Here is a 20805-nt window from a genome sequence, read left to right as displayed (position 1 = left end):
GATCCTGCGGAGCATGCGGAGGGTGTTGAAGCAGGAGGAAGAGACAGCGTTGACCTGCTTCGTCATGGAGATGGTCGAGTCGAGGATGACCCCTAGGTTGCGTGCGTGGTCGGTGGGTGTTGGAGCTGTTCCTAGTGCAGTCGGCCACCAGGAGTCGTCCCAGGCCGAGGGGGTGGATCCGAGGATGAGGACCTCCGTCTTGTCCGAGTTCAGCTTTAGTCGGCTGTTCCTCATCCATTCGGCGACGGCCTTCATTCCTTCATGGAGGCTGGTTTTGGCGGTGTGGGGGTCCTTGGTGAGGGAGAGGATCAGCTGGGTGTCATCGGCGTAGGAGATGATGTTGAGGTTGTGCAGTCGGGTGATGTGGGAGAGAGGTGCCATGTAGATGTTGAACAGCGTTGGGCTGATGGATGAGCCCTGGGGTATGCCGCCGATGATCTCGGTGGCTTCAGAGTGGAAGGGGGGGAGGCGGACGCTCTGTGTTCTGTCGGAGAGGAAGGAGGTGGCCAGTCCAGGGCCTTCTCTTGGATTCTGGCATCGTAGAGGCGTGTTCGTAGTGTGCGGTGCAGACTGTGTCGAAGGCGGCTGACAGGTCCAGGAGGATGAGGGCCGCGGTTTCTCCGTAGTCTAGCAGGGTCCTGATGTCATGGGTGGCGGCGATGAGGGCAGTTTTGGTGCTGTGGTTGCTGCGGAACCTGGACTGGGACGGGACTAGGATGCTGTTCTCCTCGAGGAAGCTGGTCAGTTGTTTGTTGACGGCGTTCTCGATGACCTTTGCCGGGAACGGGAGCAGGGAGATGGGTCGGAAGTTCTTGAGGTCCTTGGGGTCCGCCTTGGGTTTCTTGAGTAAGGCGTTGATCTCGGCGTGCTTCCAGCTCTCTGGGAAGGTCGCTGTCTCGAAGGAGATGTTGATTGCTTTCCGGATATGGGGTGCGATGGTGGTGCTGGCTTTGTTGAAGATGTGGTGTGGGCAGGGGTCTGACGGGGATCCGGAGTGGACGGTGTTCATGATCTTGATGGTGTCGTCGTCGTTGATGTTGGTCCAGGAGAGCAGGCGGTTGGTGCAGATGGTGGTCATGGGGGCGGGGGTCTCAGTGGTTGCCGGGGCAGTTGCGGCGTTGAAGCTGTCGTGGATGTCTGCGATCTTGCGGTGGAAGAATGTGGCCAGTGTGTCGCATAGGTCTTCCGAAGGTGGGATGTCGTTGGTGTTGGAGCTGGGGTTGGAGAGTTCCTTCACGATGTTGAAGAGCTCTTTGCTGTTGTGTGCGTTGTTGTCTAGGCGGTCTTGAAGGAGGCCCTTTTGGCGGATCTGATGAGGTGGTGGTGTCTGTGGGTGGCGTTCTTGTGGGCTGCGTAGCTTTCTGGTGTTCGTTCACGGATCCAGTTCTTCTCCAGCTTTCGACAGGTTTGCTTGGAGGCCTGGAGGTCTTCGGTGAACCAGTTGGCTTTCTTGCTGGTGTGGCTGTTGAAGGGCTTCTTGAGGGGCGAGGGTGTTGGCGCAGTCGTCAATCCACTGTCTGAGGTTGCGGGTGGCGGCGGGGTCGGTCGGGTCTGTGGGTGGGCTCTGGGCGAGGGTGGTGGATAGCTGATCTTCGGTGAATTTGCTCCAGCAGCGGCGCGGCATCTGTTGGGTGCGGTGGTGCGTGGTGAGTTTCTGGAAGGTGAAGTGGATGCACCGGTGGTTGGTCCAGTGGAGCTCGGTGGTGTGGCTGAAGGAGACGTGGGAGCTTGCGGAGAAGCTGGGATCAAGCGTGTGTCCGGCGGAGTGGGTGGGTGTTATTACGAGTTGTCTGAGTCTGAGGTTGGCGAGGTTGTCGATCAGGGTGGAAGAGTTGGAGACGTTGTTGTTCTCGAGGTGGAAGTTCAGGTCCCCGAGGAGGATGTAGTCCATGGAGGCAAGGGCGTGAGTGCTGACGAAGTCGGCGATGGAGTCGCTGAACTGTGGTCAGGGTCCGGGGGTCTGTAGACGGCCGCTCAAGTCGTTCATATGGCTATGGGTTTCTGTAATAACCTTAATTCTCACAATTGTGGGAGGATGATGTTTAGTGGTTGTGTTGGCACTGTCATTGGTAGCGCTGGCAGTAACAATGGCAGGTGCAAGATGCCGTGGCCTACTGACGAGTGCCCTGCAGTGGCAGCGTTGTGATTGGTTGGGATGCCGACCATACAGGCGGGTATGTTGAAGAACCAGGCTTTTAAAGCCCAGCGGCGCAGGGTACGCCTGAAATCTTCTGAGTTCGCCTTCCAAATTACAGAGACACGGAACACTCAGTCTGGCATAGGAACTTCAATTTATTAGCTGCAGCTAAGTACAGTTGTCCTAGAAGTACATCGGTGGTAGGTTCTCAGGAGACTGCCACTTTAATCTGTGGCTCACAGTCTTTTGTAGCGCTTGAATCCCCTAAAGCAACAACCCCCACAAGGTGCAATAAAAATACAAATCATCCACAAGAAAACATTCTTTGTACAAGATACAGGATAATGGGTAATAGAAATTCCTTCCCTAAGGTCGTGTTCTCTACCCGACCCTATAGATCAGGTGGCATAGCCATTCCTAGGTTAAATTAATTTACGACAGGACGTGTTTGCGTGTTGAAGATGGTGATTCGTAAAACAACTGGAGAGGCCGAGAAGGGTCACCAAGGGTCAATAGATGGTTATCTGGGGGATTAGTTGCTTCGAGCCGGGTCTCAGAGTGGACTTAGCTCGGGGAAACAGGAAAGGTCGTGTAATATGTGCAACAGTATAGAAAGTGAAAGAAACACTATGAATGTTGAAGGGGCCTGAGTGAGGGCAACAGTGTGGTGGTGTTACAAGCAAAGACGGGCCATATTTTGAATTTCCTCAGACCCTCCTTTTGCCATTACTCAGGCAAAGAAACCAGAGGCTGGTGTTAATCTGAATCAACTTCAATAGCCATGAAATCTACAAGCTGTTGCTGCAGCATTATCTTTGTGTTTGCTGCTTTCTGTGATACCGGATTTGGAACACACAGGGTGGCGCAGAGTCCGCATATAGCTGGACCACATTGTAGGCAAAGGCAACATGAGAAGAGAATCGCCAAAGTCGCTCCGACAAAGGTAAGAATCGTCCATCCCCATGTAAACTGTAGTCCCCCAAACCATCCCATCAGAGACCAATTCCCTTCATCCTGGTGAACGGACTCAGCGATCTTATGTAGCTTAGAGATGGCTTGGTATACTGTAGGGGCGTTGTCTGGAATAAAAATGCAGCAGCTAGATCCGATCAATCTGCATACGCCCCCACGGTCAGCAAGGATGATATCTAATACCATCCTATTCTGAAGCGTGACAAGGCGGTCAGCAGCGAGTTCTGCAGTGATGTTACTCAAAGCTCCAGCTGTTTCATTCACAGTGGCTTCTACAACTCGAATTAGTTGTCTTATGTCTCTACTGTTGGCTATTGAGCCCCAGAATGGAATGAGTCCTTTCAAGACATCCCCGACTTCTTGTCCTGACGTATCCTGGCCAGACGCCACCCCTCTTTTCTGTAAATGATGCTTGGCATCTGCTATATATGTAGGGGGCAACAACCAAGCAATGTAACAAGTGCCTCTCCAATTACCTGGTAGAGAAGTGTAAGCCTTATTTCCACACACAAAGTATGTATTACGTGAGGGAACCATGCGGGGCCAATCTGTCCCATTCAATGTCACAATATGTTGGCAATTGCTTGTACCTTTATATTCTAACCCTCCTTTCCTAATACAGAATGGTGCTTGTCCAGGTACCACTAGAAAAGTTTGTCCTTTTCGAGAGGTTCTATTAGAGGGCAGAAAATACAAATCTGTAGATTTAGTTTGGCGATCAGCATATTCTGACTTCTCACTATCCGTCCCATATATCCTTTTTCTGTCTCGCCAACATAAATGGTATAGATGTACTCCCAAGCTCCTTACTTCTCGTGTATCCCCATCTCCAGAAAAGACCCAACTGGCGCTCAATTCCCACCATGCACTACAAGAGCCATCAAATGAAAAAGGAAGGGTAATGTATGGCATTCCAGTATTCACTGAACTTGGCAGAAGACCACAAACCCAACAGTTCGTCGCATTAGTGGCCAATTGATGTTGGTGTAGCATGGAAACAATTGTGTTGTTGCGGAATTCACTCCTTCTTGACTCAACATGAGGTGGTAGAGTGCCATGTGTATGCATTTCAACCGTAACTTTGGGAGTAGGCTGTGTAAAAATTATGTGTAGTCCCCATCCTATACAAGACAATATAATACATATCAAAATCAATATTATTAAAACCACTATAAAACGATTATGCAATAATTTACAATGCTTCATGCTCATTGTTTGTATTTTGTCCATTCCCTTGTTAACAGTCATTTCCAGCTCTAAATATTGCCCGTGACGGGAGGTTGCTTCACTCAGCTGTGATTGTCTGTAGTTCTTTACACTTTCCTACAAGTCCCACAGGTCCAGAGCCACATTTGGGTCACAATTCTGAGACTTACGATCACGGCCCTGCAATCATGTGGAAATTGGGAAAAAGACAAAAATCAATAAAGCACTATTGAGGTATTTTGTTCAGTCTGGGCCTCAAATCGTACCTCTGGGAACCAGGTACAGTTTGTTCTTGGAAAAGGAGATGTGGTTTAGTAGTGTCCAATTTCACTGCCGGTGGTATAGCTGTCTGGAGGGCCTTGTCGTCATCTTGTCCTGCTCCGGCAAAGTCTAGGCGTGCATCACTGAATAGTCCAAATTTTGGTGTTTTTCCGGATTCAGAGTCACTAATTTGTTGATGAACCCATTGATCATAAGGCAATGGTAGGGGCACTTTCTTGCAATGTACCCCATGTACCCAGTTCTTTTTGCCGACCACCTTTACTGCAGTACGCGTCGTCAGGAGCACCTGACGGGGTTCTCTCCAGCGAGGTTCCAAGTTCTTTGACCTCTGGATGTTTTTGACACAGACCCAGTCTCCCGGCCGTATGGTGTGACCAGGATCCGTTGAAGCCTGGGGCAAAGTATCTTGTACCTGTTGATGAAGGACACGTAACTTAGTGGTTAGATCATGTAAATAGTCAATCAATAATGGATGCTCTATCTCGGAGTATTTCTTAGACCTTGGGACTCCCCAAACATTTGCAGGGCGTCCAAAGACAACCTCATAAGGACTAAGTCCCATACGGGAATGGGTGGTTGTTCTGGTGGATAAGAGAGCCAAGGGCAAGGCATCAGGCCAGGCAAGACCCGTGCTGGCTTGTATTTTCGCCAGCTTAAGCTTAAGGGTGCCATTATAGCATTCCACCAAACCTGCTGACTGAGGATGGTTTGCTGCGTGGAATTTTTGTTGAATGCCAAGGCCTGCACATACTTTCTGCATGAGCTGACCCACAAACCCACTTCCGTTGTCACTCCAAATAATTCTTGGTAACCCAAATCTTGGCAGAAACTCCTTCAAAAGGACTTTTGCCGTGGATAGAGCAGTATTATCTTTCAGGGGATAGGCCTCTACCCATCGGGAGAAGGCACATACCACAACAAGAACGTACTTCAGATTGTTACATCGTTCCATGTGGATGTAATCTATTTGTAAAACCTCAAAAGGGTAAGTTGGGGGAGCAAAGTGTCCTGCTGGTGTTGGTGTTCCCTTCCCCGGGTTATGCATCAAGCATACAATACAATGCTTAACCAGATTGTCTGCACATTTAGGGATCCCCACATTCTTCCATACCAGAGCCAGAAGTTTGCATATACCTTTAGCGCTAATTTGGGCTGGACCATGTGCCATGGTAACTACTGGGAGTACATAAGCATCTGGTAACAACCAGCGTTGATGTTCTGACAAGTCTGTCCAGCACCCTGTCACATCCAATCTTCCTATACTTTCTTTCCACGTACTCAATTCTTTCTCTGTGGCCTCTGCCTGGATCATTTTCACACTGTCCACAGTATTCTCACACATCCCTCCTTGTGCAACCCATCTAGCAGAGCCCACAACATACATGCGGCTTGTAGTGTCTCTAGCTGTCTCTTTTGCTATGTGGTCTGCGAAAGCATTTCCTTGACCTACATCATCAATGATCTTCTTATGCGCACTACACTTCACAATCGCTATCTGAGTGGGCAAGGTGAGCGATTCAAGGAGGTCATTTACCAATTGGCCATGCTATATCTTAGTGCCATGGGATGTGAGGAACCCTTTTTCCTTCCACAGGCGGCCAAAACTATGGGCCACTCCAAACGCATACTGACTATCAGTATACACATTCACCCTTTTTCCTTCAGCCAACACAAAGCTCTAGTCAGTGCTATCAATTCAGCTGCCTGGGCTGAGTTATGTATAATACGCGCTGTTTCTACGATAGTGTATAAGGTAGTGACTGCATAGGCTGAGGTTGTTTCACCATTGGGAAGCTTAAAACAAGAACCGTCCACCCATAAGGTCCCATCCGGGTCCGGGAGTGGAGTATCCTTCAAATCAACTCTGCCTTTTGTCTCTTCCTCCGTGCGGAGGAAGCAGTCGTGTTGCTCCTGAGTGTCATTTTCTACTGGAATTGGCAGCAATGTTGCCGGGTTCAAGGTATTACATCGCTTAATGTGTATGTGGCTAGCCAAGAGTGTCAATTCGTACCCCGAAAGGCGGGCACTCGTGAGGTGTTGAGTCTTTGTTCTATTTAGGAGGGTATCTACAGCATGCGGTACCATGACCATAAGGGTATTGTCTAATACCAATCCAGCAGATTGGCAAATGGAAACTGCCGCTGCTGCTGTAGCCCTCAAACAGCTAGGTAATGCCTTGGCCACTGGATCTAACGTGGCCGAAAAATAGGCACAGGGGCGTTGCTTGTCCCCAAATTGTTGCGTTAACACTGATAACACGCAACCTTCATTCTCATGAACATAGAGTGTGAAAGGCTTACTGTAATCAGGAGTACCTAACACAGGGGCAGAGCACAAGGCAGTGCGCAAATCAGTGAAACTTTTCTGACATTCCGCAGTCCATGGAAGCGGGTGTGGTGTATCTTTAAGAGTAAGTGCCAACAAGGGCTTTGCCAGGAGGGAAAAATTGGGGATCCATTGTCTACAATAAGAGGTAATACCTAAAAAGGCACGCACCTCTCTTTGCGTACATGGAATAGGCATTTGGGCAATTGCTTGGATATACGTTCTGGGGTCAATCGCCGCCCCTCCTTTGACAAGAGATGACCTAGGTAGGTAACCTCTTGGCAACAATATTTCAATTTTGATGGTGAAACTTTGTGGTTGTGGTCAGATAAGTGACGTAGCAGTGAAATAGTAGCCTTTTTACAAGTGTCTTCAGAATCTGCTGCAACCAACAGGTCATCCAGATATTGTATGGGAGTGGCTCCTGGTGGTAAACACAAAGTATCGAGCTGCGATTTCAATGCTTGACTATAAATGGAGGGGCTCTCGCAATAGCCTTGAGGAGCTCGCTTGAACCGGAAGCTTCGGCCTGCTAAGGAGAAGCCAAAAAATATCCCTACTTTCCTCAGCAATGGGAATGCTGAAGAAAGCATTTTTTAGGTCAATGACGGAAAACCAGGAAGCTGAGGCTGGTATCATCGTCAGCAGGGCATTAATATCCGGGACAACAGGGAATTGAGGTATCACAATCTTGTTGACCCCTCTGAGATCAATCACAAAACGGTAGACAGGTGGCTGAGAAGGGTTGGTTCGTTTAAAAACAGGCAGAATGGGGCTATTACATACATTTCCCCTAGTCTCTTCAACCACATCGTTTTGTACCAAATCATGAACTATAGTCAAAAGAGCTTTCTCGCCGTCACTGGAAATTTTATACTGTGGAATGCGAGGAAATTTAGTATTAGGCTTGAGTGTTACAATGTAGGGAGGAATCCGCAGGAGGCCCACATCATTGGGGCCGGTGGCCCAGAGGGTGGCTTGAAGAGATTGTAATTCAGGGGGAAGCTGATCTTTAGACAAGTACATCGGTGAGGCCAATTTCTTACCTAAGGTAAGACGTACACCAGAAGGGGAACAATGTAATGTCGCATACAATCTCTTCAATAAATCTAAGCCCAACAAATTTTCACCACAACCAGTTGTTAAAAGGAGCGGGGCCTCCAACTTGTAAGGACCTATTGAAATGGGCAAAGGGCATGAAACTGGGTTTTGAACTGGGGCGCCAGGAAAACCTACAGAAACATTTGTACAGCCAGACAAAGGTGCCCCAGGGAGTTTAGAGTGAATCATAGAGCTCTTTGTTGCACCAGTGTCTAATAGGAATGGCTCTGTAACACCTAGTGCTTCCACATTAACATAAGGCCCGCTTTGGTCCACAGGAACTGATACTACTCCCTTACTTTGTCCATGGCTGTCCTAGTTAGGTTGGGAAGTCTGACTCTCATCCTCAGTATAGTAATCACTGTTGTAATAGTTGGTACACTGAACATTTTGCTGATCAAAATAATTTGTGGAGTTTCCAGAGGGCATGGAACGTTAGTTATTAGGTGGCGTACCTCGTCCTCTACCTCTTGGTGCTGACTGATAACCACTCTGGCCTCGTGACGCGGGAATACCGCTCGTGCGCTGTAACAGAACCGGGCAATTGTACTTTAAATGGCCTTCTTCTTTACAATAAGCGCATTGATTTTGGCCCAGTGGGGGTCGGGGAACGAAAGGCCCAGCCCTCTGCTGATATTCACGTTGGGCAGGGCGAGGAGGATAAGCCTGTTGCAGAAGAACTTTTGTTTTCAACTCTTTGGTCTTTTTATCAAGTTTCTCTCTTTCCTCTTTATCCCTATTTTCATCATACTGGGCAGTAGCCAATATCTGGGCCGAAGAGGAGACCGCCCACGCGCTTTCGGAATTCTTCAACTTATTAGATATTTCCGGAACCAAATTAGACACAAATTTGTCTACAAACAATCGTTGGCCACCTTCTGTGCTCATATCCTGACCACTATGATCAATGAACGTCTCCTCGAAACGAGTGAAGAAATCAAAGACGTTTTCATCCGCTTTCTGCTTACAAGCTGCTAACTTATCCCAATTAACTTGCAGAGGGGGCATCATAGTCTTTAGTAAGGTAATGATCCTAGCTGGGAGTTCTGTAATTAGAGGCTCAGGTTTGGCACCACCCACTTGGAGTCTGTCCGCGGTGAGTATGGCAGCCCAATCACCCCCCAGTTCCCCGGGATGGTCCTCCTTTCGAATCCTAGCCCATAACGTTTGTGGGACCACATTACCCATTAGCATGTCTATATCGGCCAAATTCATGATACATGCATCAACAGTTTGAGACAACTCTTTGTAGTACCCTGCAGGATTTTTACGGGGATCCGGTAACGACTGTTTAAGGGCCAATACCTCGCTTCCACGGAACGTGTACCCACACGCGTTGAAAGTGAGCAGGTATAAGAGGATTAGCACCCTGGGCTGCAACCTCCTCTCTCCACACTGGGGGAACCTCTCTCATGGGATAGTGCTTTAATTTTCACCTGACGGAGGAATCGCTTTTCGGCAAGGTCCGGCAGGCAAGCATCGTTCTAAAAGTGACAATCGTTCCTACCGCGTCCTCGACCTCTGCGCCCACAATCAGTCCTCTATCAAACTCGGCCTGTACATCGAGCAGGCCCTGAGGGGCTCGTCCCAAACCCATATCCTCCCACTCTTGACTTAAAATCTCACACATGGCATCAAAAACATATCTCTGCGTTGGTGCCTCAAACTGCTGAAAGGTGACCATAATATCTTGCACACTATACTGGGGGCCATTCGTGATCCACCTTCGGGCTTGAAGGTCTAGCACTTCCCGTTCCTCCAGACCTGGTAACTGACTACGAGTTTGTCTACGAGGAGGAACCGGGGTCATTTGAAATGTCCCGAAGAGAGGGGACAAAAGGCCAGAAACGGTATCGAACATTCGCCTCCGAGCGGAAGGAGAATTCGTCATTAGAACAGGAGACAGAATATTAGGCGGAGCAGAAGAGGAAGTAATATTTACAGAGGGAGCCGAAGGTAAGGGAGAGCTCGGCAATGCCGGAGAAGACTGTGGTGGGGGTGCAGGAACCGGTTGGGGAGCGACAGGTGGGACAAAAGGCGGAACAGGTGGGACAGGTGCTAACAATAAAGGTGCATTCGCTCCGGGGGCAGGCGGTAATCCAAAAGGTACATTAGCTCCCTGCGCATAGGGCGGGGGTCATCTCAGCAGATGGGACATTAAAGGATCCTTCTCAGGGTCCACATTTTTCTCCGTAAGGGAGGTTGGCAACACTGGATAACATTTATCTACCGCCATACGATGTTGCCTATCTGAGACCTCGATTGCATGATAGGTTTCGTTATTTTTAAACTGTTGCGCAGCTTGCAAAATAGACATATCCCTCCTATCCCTTTTTGCTTGTTTTATTTCTTTCTGATTGGCCTCCTTCCGCCATAGGCGAAAAGAGTCAAACATAGCCGGCCGGGCTTTTCGCTTAAACAAAGTGTTCTCCTAATTATCTAAAATGTTGAGCTCATAACTGCCGTTCTGCGGCCATCTTAAAACACCATCTTTTCTAGTATAGCGAACCCATGCCTCATTAAAAGCTATGGGGCCAATACCATGTTTATTATTTATTTATTTTAGACATTTGTAAAGCGCGGCTGTCACCATTGCAGGCATCCTGGCGCTGAAAGAAAAATAGACTGTAATGAGAGCGGGCTAGCAAGGGAAAAGCCAGGTTTTAATCTTCCTTCTGAACGGGAGGAGTTCGCTGGTGTGTCTAATCTCGATAGGGAGAGTATTCCACAGTCTGGCGGCAGTCACTTCGAAGGATCTGCCCCCGGCTCTGACCTTCCTGAATCTAGGAACAACTACCAGTTTAGCGACAGAAGATCGAAGCTGTCTAGATGGGGTATACCAGGCAAATTTAGATTGCAGGGGAGCTGGACAAGCTCCATGGAGAGCCCTAAAAACTATACAGAGGGCCTTAAAAAGAATTCTCTGCCTTATAGGAAGCCAATGCAGTTTTGCCAATGCGGACGCTCCATGAGAACTTCTCGCCAACCCCAAAGCCAGTTTAGCAGCAGCTGATTGGACCCTCTGGAGCCTGTTCAGCAGGAACTCAGGGGACCCGAGCAGGAGGGCATTACAGTAATCCAACCTGCTAAGAATGGTACATCTGACCACTTGAGCGCGGGCAAAGGTAGGTAAGAGGGGCAAGACTTTCCTTAGGGAGCGAAGGATGGCAAAACAGCAGGCAGACATTTTTTAAACATGCGTCTCCATGCTGAGCCTCTGATCCAACATGACCCCAAGGTTACGCACAGATTCCACCGGCCGTACGTTGGACCTCGTTTCCGGAGGCCAAAAATTAGTTGGAAAAGGTTGGGGAATCCTAGTACCTGCACTGAAAAGCACCTCCGTCTTTCCTGCGTTAAACTGAAGGGAGTTAGCCTTCAGCCAACTAGACGTTTCACGCAGACAATTATGTAAAGCCTCCACGGAGGTTGAGTCCTCACCTTCCAGGGAGAAAATCATCTGCGTGTCGTCGGCATAGTTCACAATCCTGATGCCGAAGCTTTTAATGAGAGAGATCAAAGGTCTAAGGTATATATTAAAAAGAATTGGGCTGATTGCCGAGCCCTGAGGGACTCCATGTAATACCGGGGAAAAAGCTGACTGGAAAGGTGGCATGGATACTGCCTGCTGCCTATCCTGCAAAAAAGAATGGAGCCAATGCAGTGCGGTATCTCTCACTCCCGCCGCATTAGGATCCTATGGTTCACCGTGTCAAAGGCGGCAGACATGTCGAGCAGGATCAGAAACGCTGCCTGTCTTCTGTCTGCATGCCTTTGAAGCTCGTCCATAGCGGTGATAAGAGCTGTTTCGGTCCCATGAGCAGGCCGAAAACCGAATTGGTCCCCATCTAATAATAGATGGCGTTCGAGATAGTTGGAAAGAGTGTTACTGACCAAACGCTCAACTATCTTGGCGGGGAAAGGCAGCAGGGAGATGGGTCGATAGTTCTTAGAACAGTCAGGGTCTAAGGAGGGCTTCTTTAACAGAGGAGAAACTAACGCCCTTTCCACTGAACTGGAACAGTGCCAGTCAACAGAGATTGGTTACAGACTTGGTGAAGAGGGGGGAATAGTTCATCCTCAAATTCCTTCCAAATTTTGGGAGGCACCGGATCCAAAGGAGAGCCAGAGACGATCCCTCTGGCTAATTTAGAGAAGGCCTCATAAGTAAGTAGAGGGAACTCGAGTAGCGGTTCACTCGTAGCCAGGGCACGGCCAGTCGATCCTTCTACTGGAAAAACAGGGCTCAGGCCAGATGGGGGGCCGAACTCCGGAGGCATGTCCAGATCTTTAAGGATGAGTTCGATTTTTTCCTTAAAAAATGCGGCAAGGTTGTCGCAAAGATCTTGGGACGGGACAATCGCATTCTTGGAGCACTCCGGGTTAGTGACGCTGTTTAGTATGTTAAAAATACTCCTGGAGTTGTTGATGGTGTTGCAAATCAGCGAGGAATAGTATTCAGTTTTAGATTTTTTAATCAGATTCTTATAGGTAGAGACCTTGGTTTTCCAGAGCTCTTTCGAGGTGTTATTATAATCGCGTCTCCACCTTCTCTCTGCTTGTTTACAGCCTTGTTTTACATTTTTTAGTTCGTCATTGAACCAGGGGGCAGAGTCTTTGCCCTTGCAGCTACGTGTTTTTAACGGGGCATGGGCATCGAGGACCATAGTAATTCTGGTGCAGAGAGAGGTGTAATTTTCATCTATGTTCAACTTCTCATCGAAGGGCTGTTCCAAATGAAACACCTCACCAGTAAGGTGCCGCCGAATGAGGGCCCTCCAGTCTCTACACTTAATTTCCGTAGACAACACGGGGGCTTTATGAGGACTGCTGCTCATATGAATAAAGAATTTAACGAGTGAGTGGTCAGTCCAATCCATAGGTAAGGTTTCCCCCATCGCCACCAGGTCGGGGGCCGCGAAGACCAGATCTAAGAGATGACCAGCTGTATGGGTGGCTTTAGTGACAAGTTGAGAAAGACCAAAACTATCACAGGATTGGGCTAGGTTCCCGAGACCCGAATCAAGGGTCCCGTTGCACTAGAGATTAAAATCACCATGGATGAGAAGCTTATGATGGGAGAGGGTGATATTAGTTAGGGTAGTTAGTAATGCTTGTTGCTGCTGAAGGCTAAAGAAACCTGGCGGGCGATAGCATACTATCGCGGTGATATTAGTCCCGGAGTGGGTCTGTATTGATAGTCCTAGCAGCTCGGTGCCCAGAGTAAGGTCTAAAGTAAGGGCCTTGATGCAACAAGAAGCTCTAAAAATGACTCCCACTCCCCCGCCTCTACCAGTAGGCCTAGGGGTGTGAAAGAATTTAAACCCAGGAGGACACGCAAATCCAGAGTCAACCAAACAGTCAGGACGGGTCCAAGTTTCCGTCATAAAAAGAATGTCCAATTCGTGAGTCTCAATTAAGAGTTGGATCTCCATACTATGTTTAGGCAGGGACCTAACATTAAGAAGCCCACACTTTAAAAGATCGTCGCGCAGAAAGTCGGCTCGAGGGTGCGATGTGTGTGACAGGGAGAGAGTTCCTTTATCCGCATGGAGCTCGCCTATTCGGATGAGCGCCTCCCTGGAGTAGGAGCCCCCAGTGGAAAGCCGATCAGGATAAGGGCCAGGGCAGGCAGCGTAACTGGCCCATGGCGCTACCTTGGCGCGGACGGGCTCAGACGGGCTTACGTTTGGTGCGCCTTCGGCACGCTGATGGCGCGCCCGCTGCGCTCGTCCGCTGCGCGTTCTACAAATGCACATCTTTGTAGTGGGGAGGAGGGCGCGGCCTCCCGGCAGTGGGCGTGGCCTAGTTAGCGAGGCTGATGGCGGCTGTATCTTTTTCACACCCGCGGCAGCGTGATCAGGAGCTGCGCGAGGATGTATCAGCAGGTATACAGGGGGGGAAGTGCCCAGGGAGCAGCGTGACACAGGAGAAAACCAATGGTGACAATTTCAATATTATTAAAAACTCGGCTAAAATCTCCCGGCTTCCGCCTCAGGAGTCTATTATCTGAAGCGCGCTCGTCAAATCAGTGCGCCTTTATAGAGAAAGGGGGCGTGGCCTCCCGGCAGTGGCCGTGGCCTAGTTAGCGAGGCTGATGGCGGCTGTATCTTTTTCACACCCGCGGCTGCGTGATCAGGAGCTGCGCGAGGATGTATCAGCAGGTATACAGGGGGGGAAGTGCCCAGGGAGCAGCATGACACAGAAGAAAAACAATGGTGACAATTTCAATATTATTAAAAAACTCGGCTAAAATCTCCCGGCTTCCGCCTCAGGAGTCTATTCTCCACTTATGAATATACTTCATAAGTGGGAGTTCCGGCCGGAGGAATTGGACAAGAATCCTCCAGTAGGGAAGCCCTATCGCGATTACAACCAAACCAATTTCCAAATTTACTGAAACCAGGCATCGCTGCAACACTAGTTTCTGTACAAACTTCAAGGGGTTTAAATAGTCACTTTATCGTACACAAACTGCACTCACCCCTCGGTTTCGGCTTTTGCAAAAGTCGAACAAAACAAAACAAAGACAAAGGAGTGGCCACTATACTTAACTTATCCAGATGTGTCCGTATGCCAACAGAGGTCCGTCTGATGTCTCGCGATACAAATAACCAAAGGGAGCCAAAGCGTGGCCGCAGTCAGGGCAGCAGGTCTTTTCAGCCGTTGGGAGGGAGAATCCACACGGTAAAAAACCTTCGGTCCACTTACGACATGCAGGGGTTCATCACATGGTGCGCGTCCTCCGGAATTTCCTTGCGGGGCTCCTCACAATCCTCGGGCTGGACCCACGTCCTCTGAAGTGTCCTCAGAGAGGGCACCAAATTGAAGAACCAGGCTTTTAAAGTCCAGCGGCGCAGGGTACGCCTGAAATCTTCTGAGTTCGCCTTCCAAATTACAGAGACACGGAACACTCTGTCTGACATAGGAACTTCAATTTATTAGCTGCAGCTAAGTACAGTTGTCCTAGAAGTACATCGGTGGTAGGTTCTCAGGAGACTGCCACTTCAATCTGTGGCTCACAGTCTTTTGTAGCGCTTGAATCCCCTAAAGCAACAACCCCCACAAGGTGCAATAAAAATACAAATCATCCACAAGAAAACATTCTTTGTACAAGATACAGGATAATGGGTAATAGAAATTCCTTCCCTAAGGTCGTGTTCTCTACCTGACCCTATAGGTCAGGTGGCATAGCCATTCCTAGGTTGAATTAATTTAAGACAGGACATGTATGCGTGTTGAAGATGGTGATTCGTAAAACAACTGGAGAGGCCGAGAACGGTCACCAAGGGTCAATAGATGGTTATCTGGGGGATTAGTTGCTTCGAGCCGGGTCTCAGAGTGGACTTAGCTCGGGGAAACAGGAAAGTTCGTGTAATATGTGCAACAGTATAGAAAGTGAAAGAAACGCTATGAATGTTGAAGGGGCCTGAGTGAGGGCAACAGCGTGGTGGTGTTACAAGCAAAGACGGGCCATATTTTGAATTTCCTCAGTGGGGAGGCCATTTTCTCCATGTAGGTATGCAGCTTATATGCAAAAAATGCCGAGTTCTTATGACTGGTTTGGTCGGGCCAACCAAACAGTCAGCGTGAAGCAGAAACATAAAATGATATTTATAATACCATTTTATCACTTTTAATAAGTGCCTCTCAGTGCAGTGATTTCATCTGATGCACTAAAGTGAAACGTTTTGGCATGTTAAATAAATACACCTATTTTATTTGAAGAGACTACATCATATGTGTACATGATGTTTGTTTCATGCCAAATAGTTTCAAGGATCGACTTGTAAATGGGCTCTTTGAGCCAAGCCAGACCCTTGGCTCGGCTTTCCCTAATAATTTGTTACCTTGCGTCGCCTCCTCTAATAATGCCCAGTCCCAGGGCTTTAAGTGGGCCGGGTCTCACCGGTACTGAGCACCAGCAGTTTTTTGAAGGGGGCCACGAAACGGGTCTCTATCAGGCTCTCTTTTGTGCCCTTGCATGGGCGCAGAGACGTTTTAATGCATGGGCAAAGTGGGCTCTGGCCCAGGGCCCCAGCCTTTCAGGGGGCCCCCTGACAAAGTCAGCTCTGTTCTCCAGAGTCTTGCCCTAATGACCTTGAATATTGCTTAAACAGATTGTTTTAAATACTGTTTTCCTTTAATTTCTTTTTTATGTACTTGATGTGTGAAAGTCTAATACAGCCATTTTGCAGAGAAATGTTGTGCTTGTTTCATGCAATATACATAAAAAAAGTTTATTTTAGATCAAAACAAGGCCTAACATATAAGAAATGGGAGGGCATCACAGAAATTATTTGCAGTAATATTGCAGTAATATTGGTGAGCTGCTGCTGTGTTACAATATTGAAAACACACATAACGATCCCTGAATATTAGATGTAAACACATTTAGGGCCTTATTTATGAGAAGTGATGCATCGCATGACGGATGCGTCAAATTTACTGTATGATGCATCATGTTGCAAGGAGGTACAGATACGTCAGTATTTCTGACATATCTGTAGGCGCAAAAGTGATGCATTGCTGGGGTGTGTCTGAAAATAGACGCAACTCCAGCAATGTGTCCTTTCACATGGGGCTTGCCTGCATCAGTCTTACACCTGCTGTGAGGCAGGTGTAAGATATTGACGCAATGACATCCTAGAAGTGGCGCACTGAGTTCTCATAGATTTCAATGGAGCACTTCTACTAGCTTTTTGCGGGGCAACACCCACCCTGCATACATTATACCTCGCGCAGGTATAATGTGGTGCAGGGGTTTACAAAGTGACGCATCTGCCTAGATGCGTCATTTTGTAAATAAGGGGCAACATGGCACATTTTTTACGCTGCTGGTACGTCGCAAAAAGTGACGCACCCGCAGCATAAAAGTGAAGCAAGGCCTCATAAATAAGGCCCTAAGAATTGGAACAAGTGTTCCTTTGTACTGTCAGGGCAATGAAATGAAATAGTGTATTTAATAAATCGTGCAGCTACTCAGACTAGAGTGTCCTGGCGCTTGACCGCGGGAGGAAAATGTGCGTAAAAGACCCATCAGTTATTAAAAAGCCAGGTTTTTCCTGAAAGAGAGTAGGTCTGCGGTTAGTCTCAGAGACTCAGGGAGGCTATTCCACAATTTTGCGCCTAGAAAGCAGAGGGATCTGCCTCCAGTGCGGGCATGGCATATTTTAGACACGATGGCCAGGTTGGCATTGGAAGATCTTAGGGGTCTAGATGTTGTGTAGCGATTAACGCACTTATTTAGGTAGCCGGCTCCTGAGCCAGGGAAAGCTTTAAAGAAGATGGTCATCGCTTTGAAGTCGATCCGTTCTTTTATGCGGAGCCAGTGTAGGGACTTAAGAATAGGGGTCATACTAGATCTTGGTTTAGGTCTCAGGAAGGCTCTGGCCATCGCGTTTTGTACCACTTGTAGTTGCTGGATAAGGAATTTCAGAAGACTGAGGTACAAGCTGTCGACATAGTCAAGCTTTGATGTCACCAGAGCCTGCAGCACGATCTTTCTGCTCTCAAGCGGTAACAGTGGCAGGAATTCTTTTAGCATACGGAGTATGCCAAAGCAAACGCCAGTTAGATTTTAGATTTGAAAGTACATGGAAAGTGTCTTGTCTATGACATTTGCTAAGTTTTTTATTTTCCCCTTTTCCGCGGGTGTTGGGGCAGCAGATCTTATGGCCACCAAGAGCTCCAGTCAGGTGTTTCTGGATTACCAAAGAAAACAACTTCAGTTTTGTAAGGATTGCACTTCCGCTGATTGATCATAAGCCAGTTGAAAACCTTTTTGAGGCAAGACCTAATCATTGCCCCGTCAAAGTCGGTTCCTTTTTCACAAGAAAAAATCAGCTGAGTGTCATCAGCATAGGAAACAATTTTGGCGCCCTCTCCCTCTATCAGAAATGCAAGGGGGGATAGATATATATTAAAAAGGGTAGGACTGAGAATGGAGCCCTAAGGGACACATACATTCATGGCCGGAACCGGGGATGAGAAAGGGGAGAGCCAGATGTCCTGAGATCTATTTGCCAAGAAGGATGACATCCATGTTAAAACAGTCCCCCCAGGCCGATGTTAGCAAGTCTCTCCAGGAGCCTCTCATCTGGGACCGTATCGAAGGCCGCTGACAGATCGAGCAGTATCAGAACAGCCTTGCCTTCCTGGTCCAGCTTACCCTTGAGAAATTCGGTCACTTCCAGCATAGCGGTTTCCGTACTGTAGTTAGCCCTAAAACCGGACTCATGAAGGAGCTTCCCATCTTCAATGTATTTTTGGAGAGCCTGGTTTACATACTTCTCTAATACTTTGGAGAGGGCCGAAAGAAAGGAGATTGCCCTGTAGCTGGTAGGGTCCGTCGGTTTGGCCTTAGCCTTTTTTATCAGTGGAAGAATCCTAGCATTCTTCCCATAATTTCGGAATGTTGCCTGAGGCGAGGGAAGCATTAAAGAGCTGGTTTACCGTGGGGTTTATGGTGGGAGCTAATAGGTTCAGGATATTCGCTGGACATGGGTCGGTAGGAGAGCCAGACTTAATGCTTTGGAGAAGGGTCAGTGACTCTTCAAGCTGAAACTCAGGGAAAGCTAGTGAAGATGGAGGATCCAAGAGGTGAAATATGCTATTAGAACCAAGGTAGAAGGCCAGTTCTTTCTCTGAGCTGTTAGTGAAGGCATGTCGGATCACGGAGATCTTTTTGTGGACGAATTGAGCTATTTGCTTAGGCCATTCTTCCGTGCATGGCCCTTCCTTTTTGCCGGCTTTCGGGGTGGTAAATGATTTAACTATACTAAAGATTTCCTTACTCTTATTTTGGGCAATTTCTATCTTGGTTTGAAAGACGTTTTTCTTGGCTGTCTTCACGAGAATGTAATGAGCTTTTAAGTTGTCTTTATACACCTTCCTGTCCTCAGGTGGATAGGATTTACGCCATTTCCGTTCCATTTTTCTATAATTTCTTTTGCTAGATCTGAGGGAATCATTAAACCATGGAGCTGGTGGGACCGAACTCTTTGAGGAGCGGGAAACAACTGGTACCACTGCATCAATGTTGGTTCGGAGCCATGAATCTATTGAGAGGGTGTCCGAGTCAGGGCAGCCAGACGGCTCTGGTGAGGAATGACCGAGGTCATCTGCTAAAATCGGGATGGATATTTTATGGAACGTCCTGTAATTAGGGTGCTTCTGCCCTGAGTTAGCCCGAGGGCTGTGGCAGAGTTGGGAATGACGAATTTTAATAGGAGGTGGTCAGACCAGATAATGGGAAGAGTTAAGTTTACTGATATGTCAAAGTTGTGAAAGATTTGGTCTAGAGTATGGCCCTTCTCTTGGGTGGCCGAAGAAATAGATGGAAACGTGTTGCAGGCCTGCAGCGTGTCCAACAAGGAAATTGTTTGAGGGTCTTTTCCATTGTCCATATGCATATTGAAATCTCCCAGAATAAGTCAGTTGTTGTATTTTAAGGCCAGGAAGGTGGTGGCTGTATTAAGCATAGTTATAAAATTTCTAATTGCACTGGGAGGTCTGTAAATCAGAAAACCACCTGTGCTATGATGGGGGGGATAAGGTACGGCGGAAGCCTAAGGACTCTGCGCTCTCGATGTTTTCCATCGGGATGGGAGAGCAGTCTAGTTTTTGATTGTAAATTATGGTGACACCGCCCCCTTCCCAATCTCTCCTAAGGATTTTATAACCCGTAGGGATGGCCGAGGCGATAGTAGGGTTGGAGGCTTCAGACAGCCAGGTCTCAGTAGAAATAAAAAATTAGGCTGTTCATCTAAAAGTAGGCCATAAATGTGTGGTTCATCCTTTTGCATAGAGTGACAGTTTAAAAGGGTGGCCTTTAAGTCCTCTATTTTCTTATTGTTTTTACACTTATTGTTGCGTGGGAGGATCTTGCGTGTGAGATTCCTGGGCTGGAGGAGAGACCAGTTGCACTTATTGCATCGAAAGTCTACCTCCAAGCTCGGATCAGCCGCTGTACACTGACATAATGGTAGCCGCCTGAGGCTAAGCAGTTTTTGTCTATTGTAATATAGTGGAAGAAACTCACTGGAGGGGAAATGGGCAGCATGGCTGGCGCCGGACGCCTCCGGGACGCTTCGCGGCACAGACAGGCTAGCCTTTGGCGCGCTCGCTGCAGTCGTTCGTTTGCATCGGGAATATATTGGCTAATGCCTATGATGCAAACTGGATCGCTAACGCAGCTAAGGAAGTGGAAACTGCGTTGCCAGAAGTGAGGAGCCCGATAGCAGCCCCAGCCCTCCGCACAATCGGAGTATCAGCCGCAGCGGACCAGGACTGGAGGAAAAGCAAGATGCGAATCAAAGCAGCTAAGGATGTCTAGACAAGCAGAATCAAGAAAAGTGCAAGTGTGCGTAGGTAGGAGAAATTGTTAAAAAGCACAGACTAATTCAACCACACATATACAATTTAAAAAGTATTAATATAGCAGGGCAGGAAACACTAAATCCTACCGCTGTCAGCTGCGCGCGACCGTTTACATCGGGAATATATAGGCTAATGCCTATGATGCAAACTGGATCGCTAACGCAGCTGAGGAAGCAGAAACTGCGTGGGAAACAGGGGCTCAAATTGGATCAAATTCAAATCTGTTCTGAAAAGGGGCCCCCAAAATATGTTTGGCCCAGGGCCCCCAAAATCCTTAAGATGTCCCTGCATGGGCGGTCCGTTTTTTTCCCCAGACTGCAGTGACAGCAGGCACATCGATGTGCGCATGCTTACACTGCTAACTTCTCACTAGTGGAGAAGTTAGGACATGACGTCATGCC

This window comes from Triturus cristatus, chromosome 6 (genome assembly GCF_964204655.1).
Source record: "Triturus cristatus chromosome 6, aTriCri1.1, whole genome shotgun sequence".
Lineage (NCBI taxonomy): Eukaryota > Metazoa > Chordata > Amphibia > Caudata > Salamandridae > Triturus > Triturus cristatus.
Note: the sequence above shows the minus strand (reverse complement) of the source record.